This window comes from Pteropus medius, unplaced genomic scaffold, assembly GCF_902729225.1.
Source record: "Pteropus medius unplaced genomic scaffold, Ma_sr-lr_union100, whole genome shotgun sequence".
Classification (NCBI taxonomy): Eukaryota; Metazoa; Chordata; class Mammalia; order Chiroptera; family Pteropodidae; genus Pteropus; species Pteropus medius.
In genome coordinates, this window is record NW_024354499.1 from 1,081,716 (window position 1) to 1,095,605 (window position 13,890).

Here is a 13,890-nt window from a genome sequence, read left to right on the forward strand (position 1 = left end):
TCTATCTTATGCCCTGGAGTTGGAGCGATCACCAACCTGTTTATTAAACTCCATTGGAACATTTGAGAAATTCCATTGAGAGTATTGACAGGACTCCAAAAGGCAGTGAAATGTACATAATATAAGTTTTTAAAGGTTTAAAGGATTTAAGCATATGTCAATGCCCTAGCGATGACACTGGACTTTCATCATTAAGCACATAGTGAAATTGCGAGCTATAAGTAAAAGATTAAAGGAATGCCAGCAAAACACTTCTCCACAATTATAGATCTTCATACCCATTTATTCTGTGTTGTTCTCCCACCTCAGGCTCTAGTTTGAGATCTTATAAAAGAAATACTCTGTATTGTGTAGCAGAATTAAAGCTGCTTGCTGATTTACCTGAGATATACTCTCAAAACTAAAGGAAGAGCAGAGTCAGATTTCAGGAGATGAGGATAGAGTGTTGTGGCCTAGATTGGACCTCACTTTCCTCTTGATAATGGTGCATTCGTGTGTGTGTGTATGTGTCTGCAGAGTTCACAAATTATTTTCAGTAATTAGGCTGATTATCGGAATCACTTGAGGAGCTTTTAAAAATACAGATGCACAGATTAACCCATTTTGAGGCCAATTTTTGATTTTCAGGTAAATTTTCAAAAAGAATTGTTTCCTTGTTTAAAGAAGAAAAAAGGCTTAAAATAGATTACATACAACTTTGAGTACATGTTACAAAACAATTGCTTCATGAGCTAACTCCTAACGTTAGTTATAAATGAATCAAAAACATATGGTTGCAACTTTGCTCTAAATACAAAGGAGACTAAAAATTCAGGGGAAAGGAGCTAGAGACAAACATGCAGTAGATTTTCCAGAGGCTTGCATACTGAATAATAGTTTGAAACACTTTCTGAAAACTCAAAGCTGTCAGGTTACTCAACTCTATATTTTAATTTAGTTATCAAGATCTACAGATATCTAAGAAGAATCAATGTTAAATGAAAGATTCTAACGAATTCTCATAAGAAGTAGTTTTCAAACTACATTGTAATTATGGAAAACTTGCTAAGAACAGGATATAAAATAGATGGAGACATACTCAAGAAACCCAAAGCTGGGCACCTAACAACTTTCAAGTAATTTTTAATAAAAAGAGAGTACTTCAAATTGAATGATAGTTGAACAAATCAATTGTTGTTGAGGAATTTCTTCCTAATTAAGTCCTGATGGCTTTACAGTGCAGAAAAGAATGGGCTGGGCTTTTAACAGCTCCTTCCATTCCCAGTGAAAAGGGGAGCCAGCCCAGAAAATCACTTAGGAAGACCCGGACAACAGATGGTACACCAGAGCCGAACGATGATCTCAACAAGTGAGGCCTCAGAGACATGATGATACATTCTGCAGCTGGATATCATAAAACTTGGGTACCCATGGTGCACTGCCCTGACCATTAAAATTATGTTCTTCTTGAGCCACAGGTCAGTGTGTATGACCAGTCAAAGCCCAATCACAAGCTGGACAAAGATGTGGGAAGCATCTGAGGCCTGGGAGGAAGCAAACCTCCCCAGGTTGGCTGCAGCATGACTATTATCATAAGCAAGTCAAAATCTTTGTCTCAGTTTCTTATGGAGTGAGGGTTAACACTATTTATTTTATCTCACACAAGGATCCAAAATTTAAAAAAAAAAGAAATTGCTTTTAAAATATAAACATGCTGTAGTCAAACGAGCTGATACTTTGTAAAAAACAAACAAAAAAAACCTGGTGGAGCTGAAAGGTGATTGTCAGGATGATCATATCTTTTCCCTTTATTTCATGATACCTATTTTTTTTTTTTACCACATTAGGATTGCTCTACCATAACTGGTACCCATCACAGGTATTTGTGGGAGATATCTTCTATTATTTTGCTAGCATGACCTTTGCCATGGTGGGCATCTTGGGACACTTCAGCAAGACCACGCTACTCTTCATGCTCAAGGGGTTCGACTTCCTCGACTCACTGCCTCAGCTCCAGCGTATCATCATCTTCCCTCGCCACCGTGTGTCCAGACTTGGTACCAAGAAAGGCAAACTGGAAATGAGTTATTCAAAGTTCAAGATCAAGAGTCTCTCTTTTTTGGACACATGTATTCTAGAGGTAACAGGGGAACAAGGAGATAGCAGAGAGCCTCTAGCTGGTGACAGTGCAACAGAGTGAGAATGAGGATGGTGCCTTCACTGAGTATAACAGCGTGACCCTTACCAACTTGCTACTTAAAGTCTTTGGGCCCATGCACGAGAAAAATCTCACACTGCTCCTTATGCTGCTACACATCTTGAGCAGTGCTTTTACCTTCTCCATTAGATACCAGCTTGTCTGACTCTTCTGTGACATCTGAGTCCCCCAATTGTTGCCCTTTACTTCACAGTTTCCAGGGTTCCCAACACAGGCTGACTTTATTCTAGACCAAGGCTGCCTCTCAGCCCAGGCCACTCCCATCATTCTCTCTCCTCTAGACTTTGTCCTGAGCATTTCCTTTCCTTTATAGTCACTGATGCTTAGTACGATTACTAAAGATGAAACTGATGTGATAAATAAGTGGGTTTTTTTTTTTATGTAAGATAAATAATTATGTAAGATAAATAATAATTTTGGGGTAAACAAAAGAACAAAAAAACCTGAACTTTCTAATGGTGGACATTCAGGCTGTGCTGGTAGGGGTCATATTATTTGGAACCCAGTGTATCCTTAGGCTTTGAGAAGTCAGAAACCTTGCTATGCAGAGGAAGAGAAGCACAGAGGCTCTTTTCAGAGGAAAGCATATTACATCTCAAAGCTGCCATCCTCTAGCTAAAGTCACTGACTGATGTGGTCAAAGATCGTGTGACAACAGGTCCATATGACAGATGTGATGTGCCAATGCTGTGCAGCACCAGTGACATGCAGGGATCCCACCCAATCTACATTCTTCCAAAGGGCCCTGGAAGGCAACACTTGGAACCCTGCTGCTATAGATCTTTTGCCAAGAGAAACATTCAGATGTTAACACTGTTGGGGAACATAAATGAGCAAAGCAAAACACGCAAAGTCAGCCTGCAGTAGAGGAAAGCCATAAGACTCAAGAAAAAATCATCATTCTGTCCATCAGGCAGGACAAGGTAATAATGCTCCACTGAGAGCTGGGTTACAACAGAAAGACTAGTTTAGGTTGGAGGCGTATCTCCCTAGTTGGCCTCTAGATAAATATTAAAAGAGGCAGCTAAAGAGAGGCTATGTGTATATTGTATGCCAATTTCCATTATTTTAGTAAACTCACATTGTGCAACTGGCAGATTATAAATCTCTGGTTTACATCAGGCTATTATTTAATTAGGCCAGCCCTTAAGGATTCATGGTATTTTGTCATTTTAATGATTCTTTATTTTTCTCACATCTAATTGGTAAATCGTTGCTTATCAGAGTTTATGGTCTTCTTTTTTATTGTCCATCTTCTAGCTGCTGTCCAAGGTGATGTGAACCTCAGGCTATTGACTTTCTTTGATCCTCAATGGAGATTGTCATGGAAAATAAAGTTTTTGACAAATCAACAGCCTGCGTACAATGCTTCTTTCTGAATGTAACTTGAAGGAATTTGGGAACTGTCTCTAGTTTTGGCCTGCAGTCACACTGCAGCTTGAGACCCTGTCATTTATATCAAGTTCAAAAATATACATCTTAATACACTGCAGTATTTCTTGGACTTTGATGATATCTGTGAGCATGATGAAAAAGAAATTCACCATCAGACTTGAAATGTTTGGCTTCCTTTTTTTTTTTTTTTTTGAATCACATACTTCTTTTGTCTAAAACAAGTTCAGGCAGTAGAAAGGAGTAAAGATGGTTCAGATTTATTCACATGGTATTTTCTCAGAAGGCTCTCTTTTAAGAAGCAATTATTAAGCTATCTACATTAGGCCCATGCAAATGAAAAGATCTGAGTTAATTAAGCTTGTCCCAAGAAAGAAAAGTGACAAGAGCAATTAAATGTTTTGTATTCCTAAAGGAATTTGCTTGCTTACTTACTCCTTATTACTCAAGGGAAGAAGTTAGTCTCATAATATGGAAAATGCTTGGTGGAGAGGGCTAAGGCTGGTGACTCAGACATCCTGATCATCTTTCTCGAGAATAGAACAGGAAAAATTATGTGAGTTTTTGAAGTCAAACATACCTAGTTTTTAATTTTTGTCCTACTATTTGCTAGCTATGAGACTTCAGCTAATTTATATAAACTCCTCATCTTTATAGAGCAGAGCATAAGGGGCCAACCTTCCCCATAATGATTGCAAGGCAGCCACCTGTTTCTCGATGGTCTAGAGCTAGTGTGAAACAAAGGCTCTTCTGAGAAGAAAACTTGGACCCAAAGAGGTTTATTTAAGAATGATAGAAAACATAAATTATATTTCTAATATCATGCTACCTTTTATTTTATTTTATAGAGTGATATGAGGTTATGTCTATATCCCAGAATGTTTGGATTTATTCAGATAAACAAAATCAGATTAAATAATAATACAAAAATAATGACAATAACAATAATTGATGTTATTCTGATGGAGGAAAATAGGAAGAGAGCACTTTTTTGGTTAAATGACCTCGAGTCATTGGCTGGTTGCCTTTCTCATTATTCAATTGATCCTTGAGACACCATTAATCTTAATAACCAATGTCCTTATCAAGGAAAATAATCAACAAGTATATTAATTAGGCATTGCTTACACTTAGACTACAAATCTAATGATTTGTTGATTTTAAGTTAAATGTCTGTCTATTGAAGTCATTAATACTCTGAGAGGATTTGTGCTTGAAATTCCTTATATTTAGGAATTACACACATTTTACTTTTTACTGCAGAACCCTTAGGCTATGAACATTTTCCTATTGCAGACATATGAAACTACAAACAGAGTTCTTTAGGCATTTGCTAATAAATGCTTTGCCTTCACAATTGAAAATGGAAATGAAACAAACACAGAAGTGTAAGGGACAGAACTATCAACAAAACCCTATGTGTACTGACTTTTTTTAGTTGTTGATACATGTAAATGTCTTCTGCGGCTGGCCACAAATTAACACAGTCAGTATCTAAGGCATGTTTGGCATTGACATTCACTATTAGGTCTTCACCAGAATACCAGAAGATGTGAAACTCACCCTTTCCCAGGCCTCACTGTTGGGCAAGTATGATTACACTGCCTTTATAACAGTAGCATATATCTTGAAACTCTGAGCCCTACACAGGGTCTCTCTTCCACGTGATTTCTTTACAGGTCCTGGGAGTATGTAGTGGTGATGATCACAATTCTGTCCTGATGCCCATTGCTCTTGTGATCTTTGGCTCTGTGAACAACTGCTGGACTCAGGGTTACTGTCTATACAGCCACTGATCCTCCGTTGGATCGCTGACCTTTAGGGAACTTCTTTCACTATACTCAACAAGAAAGCTCCCTTAGCTCCTTGTGATCAGCTTTTTCACAGAACTTTTTCACAGCAGAACCTTCTAGATGTTACACAGAGGGAAAAAGAGAAGAGAGAGTGGCAAGAGTTGGTGAAGCACATCTTCATCTTATGCCTAAGACGCATGCTCCTTCTTCTTTGCAGTTTATGTTCATAACCTTGGCCCTTTCAGCACCTGGTGCCTTCCTTTTGGTGGAGGGAGTGTCCCATTTTTTTAACTCCTAGCCAGACTTCCTTCACTAGCTAGTAGCACGAGTGGATCTCATTCAAATTCTTTCGAACAGCTTTCACCTGCAAGTCAGGGATCTACTGGGCATAAATCTCACAGCCCTATACTATTCCCTGAATGTTCAGAAACTCCCAGAATACCTAGAGGCAAGTCTCAACTCTGACAGAGTCAGAACTCAGCCCAGCAGTCACTTGACCCACCTCAACACGTTTAGTCTCTCTGGGCTTTTGTTACCAATTTCATATTCTAGAAGATGGGACCAGCACAAATACGTGATATGCACCTCTCAAGGTCTGTCACAGTCAGGTCATATCTCACCTACGTACTCTGATCACCAGCTCTTTCTTTCAGCAATGTTCCTGTAACACCGTTGAGGAAGTTCTTTCTATCTAGAATTTTTTCTCTCTCCACCAATTTTTATGTCATCTCCTTCTCCCGATCTTTTAAAGAACTGATTTAAAGTCCACTTCCTCCATGAAACCTTCTCCAATTTCTCCAGCTCACATTCATCTGTCCTTTCTCTGTCCATGTATTTGGCATCAAAATCACAGCAGCTCATCACTCTGTAACCTTGCATGCATTAGTTTAGATTTAGTTTTCCAGATAAATTGTAAATCCACTGAGCGGGGGTCGGGGAGGGTTCCATGTTCTTTATGCATTCTTGTATTCACACTGTATTTAGTGTGATATACTTTGTTGGCCACAGAGGCACAACAATAAATCAAATTAAATTAAAAAATAATAATATTGGTTATTCATTTGCTATGTCTAAAGCTGTTGCAGGCACTGCAGGCTACACAAAAAGATATGATATAGTCCCTGCCCTCGAACAGCTCCTAGTCTCATTGCAAGGGCGAGAGATATAACATGAAATAATTTGACTACAGGCAAATGCTAAAATGCTTGGTTCCATCAGGTATTGCTTTTGGATCTAGGAAAGGCATGTATAAGTAAGGTTAATTGATACTAACTAGAAAGATTTTTATGGATATGGTAGAGTTTGTGATTGGTCAAAAATTATAAAAGTTGAAAAGACTGATAAAAATATCAGCATAGTTAAATTCATACAAAAATTGTACATGAATGTGCATAGAAGCTTTCTAAATAATAGCCCCAGCCGGAAACAGCCAACGTCTCCTTCAATAAGTGAATGGTTAAACAAACTATGTTACATTCATACCATAGAATACTACTCAGCGATAGAAATGAAAGAACTATTGATACGTGTGACAACTTGGGTAAATCTCCAGGGAATTATGTTGAGTGGAAAAAAGTCAATCCCAAATAGTGACATACCTTTTAGGATTGACATGATAGACATGATTCCTTTTCTATAACACTTTTGGTATGATGAACACTTAACAGTAGAGAACAGATTAGTAGTTGTCAAGGGTTCAGAGAAGGGGCAAGAGAGAGATGAGTATGGTTGTAAAAGGCAAACCTAAGAATCCTGTGATGATGGAACCGTTCAGTATCTTGACTGTGGTGGTAAATACTAAAACCTACACATATGATAAAATTGTGTAGAACTAAATACATACATACGCGTACATGCACACAAATGCATCAATTTTCAAGCCCAAAATTTATGAATAGAAAATAGTACCATGTAGTCAGAAAAAATGAAGTAAGACATTCAAACATTCAAAGTAGATGATTTCATTTAATCAGCTTACACTCATTTCAACTTGGAGAAACCACCACCATTTCATTGAAAACGTCAGAGGTTGAGACAGTGTCTTGCAACAAATGCTAGTATAACCTAGCCCTCAAATGAAAAGCCCACCCCCAGTGTCCAACTAGTCTAAGTTTTCTTAGCCAATGATATGTATAAGATTCATCCCCATATATGAAAAATACAGATTTCCAGACCTGCACCTAGAGATTCACAGAAAGTAGGGTTGCATAAGGTTCTGGAATTTCCATATCTAATAAGCAACCCAGGTGATTCTTATCTACTCGAAATCAAAAATCAGAGTCAATTGGAGTGCTTATTAAAAATGTAAATTCTTTTGAGACCCACTGCTTTGGTCACACTGGTCTGTTTTCATTTTATTCTGATGAGTCAATGGAATTTCTAGAAAGAGATTTGGGTACTTAAAAGTCTGGGTCATGTTACTATTTGGTTGGGATGGAGAGAGAGGAGGAAGCTGTCAAAGTATAAAACCTTCCCAGCTCTCCTCTTCCAATCACAACTCATCAGAGAGCATTTTGCACAGGGAGATCAAAGGCCCTAGCGGAGGAGAAGTTGAAAGACTTTGCTGTTGTAATTCTGGGGCAGAGGTGCTTGGATATAAATGATTCCTAACTGCGGGTTTGGGGGACCCTCTACGTAGAAACGTAAACACAGATGTCAGGCCTTTCATCCCCACTATGTAAACATACCAGCTGCCAGGGGAAGAAGGAGAAACCTTTCGGAATTAGCTGCATTTTTTTGCCATCTAGAGCATAAAAATTGGCTTCACGCTTGAATTTCCACCAGCAACGAAAAGCACTGTTCACCAGCATAAGGCTGAACAATGAACAAGATGTTCACTTGCTGATGGCCTCTTCTCTCCAGAAGACATTCAGTTTTTACCATCCCCCAACACATGAGTGGCTGTCCCAGATAAGGACAATGAGAAGAGCTGGTAACACCCTATCACAAAATCGCTACTCATGAGAAGGAGCCTTTAAAAAAATATGTGGCCATTTAGTTCCCAGTGTCGTATAAACCAATAGCCTGATGCAGATTTTTGCTCCTGATTGACCCCAGTTTAGGGAAAATGAAAGAAGCAAATGTTCGTGAGTTTTTGTGAGAAAAACAGAATGGTTTCCAGTAAAAGAGGATATGATTATTCCAATACATGAATATTTGAAGGGCCACAACTGGTTTAGCTACACCCAAACCACAACAGACCTCCTCTCACACTATTAAATAATTTTTAAAAAAGGAAACCATGAAAGGAAACTTTTCTGAAAAAAAAAATGTGCAAAAAGTATAATGGGAAATGTATTTCTAAACAAAACACTTCAATCCATGGAGAAATGTGTCTTCAATTACTTCTCGAGCTAGTATGCCAACTTGCATATGTGTATAAGTCTCCTGTTTTCTATGGAGCCTCATTTCTGAAAGACTTAAAGAGTTGTAGCGAAAGTATATAAAAAATGTCTTTTCTTTGGAAAGATTTGTTTTTTTCTGAAGACATCATGACAGTCAAACAGATCTTCTGACAATAGATAAGTTAGTTGTTCTGTTACTAACAAAACACACAGTCCAAGGTGATAAAAATAAATATGAAATTACCAAGTAGCCCACATGTGTGAACTTATTAGGCAGAGATCATTAGTTCTAACAAAACTTACCCCTTTACACGTGGTCCATCAGAGTATTGTAAAAGGATTATCCCAGTGAGCTTTGTAAATAGTCTTCTGGCTTAGAATGCCCCTCCTCAGTGAATAACAATTTCACCTTTTCAGTCGTTCAGGAAAAAACAAACAAAAACTTTGTATTTTTCTTTGACTTCTTTTTTTCACTCCCCATATTAATTCTATCAGCAAATCCTTTTGGCTCTACTTTCAAAATATGTGCAGAATCTGACAACTCCCACGACTTCTGCTACCTCTGCCAACGTCATCTTTCCCTGTATTGTCACCACTGTTCCCCTCTCTCCACCTCACCATACTTCCTTTTACATGGCTTTACACATCGCTCGGAGTAAAAGCTAAAATTTTGCAGAGTTTTCCATGATCCACACAACCCCTTGCCTCCTGATCACTTCTCTACCACCCTGTCCCTTCATCATCTTGACTTCCTTGCTGTTGAACAAGTCAAGCATGCCTCTTTCCCAGGGTTTTTGCACTAGCCATTCCTTCTGCCTGGAATGTTCTTTCCACTGACACCCCACTCGGCTCGCTTTCTCAGCCCCTTCAGTTTTTTGCTCAAATGACTTCCCCCCATACACTGTTTGGCCTTTTCTATCCACCCATTCGGCTCTTCCCTGTTTGTGTTACAGAGAAGTTTGACACATTATATAATTTACATATATTTTTACTCTGTTTTCCCCAACTAGAATATAGCTCCAAGAAGGCAGGGAGATTTTTCTGCCTGATGCACTGGTGTATCCCATTGAACTTAGAACCAGGCTTTTCACATAATACATGATCAATTCAAATTTAATTACTCAAGAGAAAAAAAATGCTGTTTTGAGGGAATTTTTTTAAAAAGCAGTTTAAATGTAGCACAAAATGGATGAGAAACCAGCTTGGATTGTTACTCTGGAAACAAATGATGATGCACATTTTTGCCATATTAACATAAATTAAGAATTACATAAGCTATATTACTCAATTTAACAAACTGTCATGCTTCCAATAAAGGAAAGTCAACCTTGCCTTCATCCGCAGGAGCCACTGGCTGTCATGCTCAGCCACTTTAAGTATGAAGATATTCTGGTGTCTGTGTTGTGTTTGAAGTACTATTTTGAATATATATACACATAAATATAGATATCACACATTCACACATGTATACACACAAATACATTCACATGCACATATATGTATATATACATGAGTTTTTTGAAATAAGCAAGAAGAGACCAACACAATGCAATCAACATCTAAAACTTTATTGTAACAGCAGAAAGGTGTACAAATGGATTGTTTGTGATCTTCTGAACTTAGAAACAAATGGATTTATAAACAGCATTCTTGAACTAACCTATTTGTAAGTAGAAGATATTGTCTACATAGATTTTTATTTAGTTGTAGTTTATAACCTGACTGTGGAAAACAGTGTCTTATAAGCTAAGCATCAGCAGGGCTGAATTCCTACTTACCTAAGAGGCATTTATACTGAATTAGTTGGTGCTTCTATCACACACAGCCATTTTGCTTTTTCCTGAGCAACTGAAAAGATGCAATTGTTATCCACTGAGGAGGGGCAGGTTGTCAGGAAAGTAAGAATTCGGGGAGGGAGCTCACAGGTGCAGGTATCAGGAGCTTGGGTGCGGACAGACCAAGATTGAGATGCCTATTAGACTCCCAAACAGAGGTGGAAAATGCAATTGGAACAACATGGATAAATCTAGAGGGTATTATGCTAAATAAAATAAGTCAGAGAAAGACAAATATCATATGATTTCACTTCCATGTGGGCTCTAAAGAGCAAAATAAACAAGCAAACAAAACGAAAATGCGTAGATATAGAAGACAAACTGGTGATTGCCAGATGGGAGGGAGATTGGGGGCTGGGTGAAAAAGGTGACGGGATTAAATACAAATTGGTAGTTACAAAATAGTCATGAGAGTGTGAAGTACAGCATAAGGAATACAGTCAATAATATTGTAATGACTGTGTATAGTGCCAGGTGGGTACCAGACTAATTAAAGGATCACTTTGTAAATTATACAAATGTCTAACCACTGTGCTGTACACCTGAAACTAATATAAAATAATGTTGAATGTCAACTCTAAAAAATAAAAAAATAAAAAAAAAACATAGCTGGACACATGAATCTGTGGTTCAGGGGAGAGGGTATAATATTGAAGATATAAAAATTTGGAAATTATCTGCATATAGGTGAGATTTAAATCTATGAAACTGTGGCACCAAGAAAGTGAAAAGATAAAGAGATGTTTGAAGAGTAAGCCTTGGTTCATGGAACCCATGAACCTTAGCATATGCTGTCCACTGGGCTCGGAGTGCTCATAGTCCACTCCCGCTACCTTCGTACAAAACTACCTTCTTTTTCTTTTTGAACTTCATAATGATTTTTATGTTTATATTTTTTCTATGTATTAAAGTATATTCATATGTGAATGTTAAAATATTAAAATTATAATAATAACATGAATACCTGTGCATTTAGCACCCAGCTTAAGAAATATAACATTATATCTGAATTCCCCCTACACATTTCTCTGTTTGCATGCTTCTCCTTCACCCTCCATGGTAAACACTGTCCTAAATTTTATGTTAATAATTTCCTCACTTTTCTATATGGTTTTACCATCTCAGAGTATTTTTAAATCATTAATTATTTATATTTCACTCTTATTGAAATATTATATATAATATATATATATAATATATATAATATATATATAATATATATATAATATATATATATATATAGTCATACTGTTACTACTCTTCTGAGACTTTTTTCTTTCCCTCTACAACTCAGCAGTTCCCAAACTTTTTGGCACCAGGGACCAGTGCTCCTATGAGAACATAACGCCTGATGATCTAAGATGAAGCTTTGCTTGCTTGCCCCCTGCTCACCTCCTGCTGTGCGGCAGGGTTCCTAACAGGCCAGTGACTGTACTGGTCTGCAGTCCGGAGCTTGGGGACCCCAGCTATATTATGCTTTTAAGATCTATTCACATTAATGTATGTAGCTACAGTGCATCTATTTTCACTGCTATATAGTATTTCATTGTGTGGATATATTGTAATTTATTCATCTGTTTTCCATAGGTTTTGACTCTTAAAAATATTTTTATTATGAACATTTTTATATGAGTTTCCTGGTATACGTGTGCAAAACATTTTCCTGAGACTATATCTAGGAATGAATTTCTTGATTCATAGAGTAAAATATATTCAACTTTCTGGCCACAGTCGAACAGTTTTTTTCCAAGGGGTTGTACCACTTATATTCCCACCAGTAGTATAAGTGAATTCCTATTGCTTCACGTTCTTCATGGCACTTGATATTGCCAACTGTTTTATAAATTTTTGTTTCTCGGGCATGTGGAATGTGGTATTTTATATTCCTATGATTATTGATAATGCTAAACATAATTTCATATGTTTACAGGTCATTCACATTTTCTGTGAAATGCCTGTTTACATTTTTTCTACTTTTCTATAGAATTACCTTTTTCTAATGGATTTGTAGAAATTCTTTATATTTTCCAGACACTAATCTTTTTTTTACAGTTATATGTGTTGGGCCTTTTCAGTCTCTCCATGAGATCTTTAGATGCAGTTCTTTATTTTAATGTAACTAAATTTATCAAACTTTATTTTACAGTTAGTGCATTTTTTCTTTTACTTTTAAAAAAGAACCTTACCTGATACAAAATCAAAATTATATTTTTATCAATTGTTCATTTTTGTCACTCTCATTTCAACCATTAATCTACCTATAATTGATTTCTGTGTATGTGTTGAGTAGGTATGAAATTTCATTTTTCCATATAGAAAGTGAATGTCCTAGCACTATTTATTGAATGATCTATAATTATTGCATTTATTTGCAGTGCTCCCAAATTTTCATAAAAGTGGATCTGTTTTGCACTATATTCTCTTCTGTTGGCCTATTTGTCTATTCCTGGGTTAATATCACAGGACAGTGTGTATGTGGGGGTGTGTGTGAGTGTGTGTGTGTGTGCGTATGTGTGTATTTTAGGATTTCTCTCCTTCTCTACTTCATAGTTTGTTCTCCAAAAATGTGTTGAGTATCCTTAAGCTTTTGCTCTTCCACATAATATTCAGAATTAGCTTATTAAATTTCACTGAAAAAAATAAAAGCTTCTGGAATTTTAATTATGACTGCACTGAATCTATAGCTTATTTAGGAACAACTGACATTTATATCCAAAATACTTTATATACAAAAACAAGATGTAAATCTCTTAGTTAGCTGTTCTTTAGCATTTTAACAAACTTTTATATTTTATTTCATATAACTTTTATGAGATATTTCTAGGTAGTATATATTTTATAAAGATTTATACCTATTATAAAGATTATCTTTTTAAAATTTAAATATTATTATTTCTATTTAGAAATTCTCTTAATAATCTAATTTGATTTTGTATTCAGCAAAAATGTTAAACGCTCTTATTAACGTTAATAATGTACCTGTCAATTCATTTTCTATGTGGATGGTTATATAATTTGCCATTGTTAGTTCTACTTATTATTTTCCAATTCTTACACTTTATTTCTTTTTCTTGTGTTTCTATACTGGCTTGTATTTCACATACAATGTTGAATAGAAACTGACAGTGGACAACCTTGACTTCTCCCCAGTCTTAGAAGGAATACTTTCAATATTTCCATCACTGATTATGAAATGGATTTCCGTAGATATTTTTTATCTGACTAAAGGAGTTTCCTTCTATTCTTAGATTGGTGAAAATCCTTTTTATAAAACAATAGTGACAATGATGTGGAAATTTATCAAATGCATCTATTGAATTGTCGATATG

The 13,890-nt window shown here is 36.5% G+C and overlaps 1 pseudogene; it reads left to right on the forward strand.

The window, feature by feature from the left end:
- Window positions 1-1,737: 1,737 nt before the first annotated feature.
- Window positions 1,738-2,360, forward strand: LOC120594474 (UDP-N-acetylglucosamine--dolichyl-phosphate N-acetylglucosaminephosphotransferase-like; annotated as a pseudogene).
- Window positions 2,361-13,890: the final 11,530 nt, after the last annotated feature.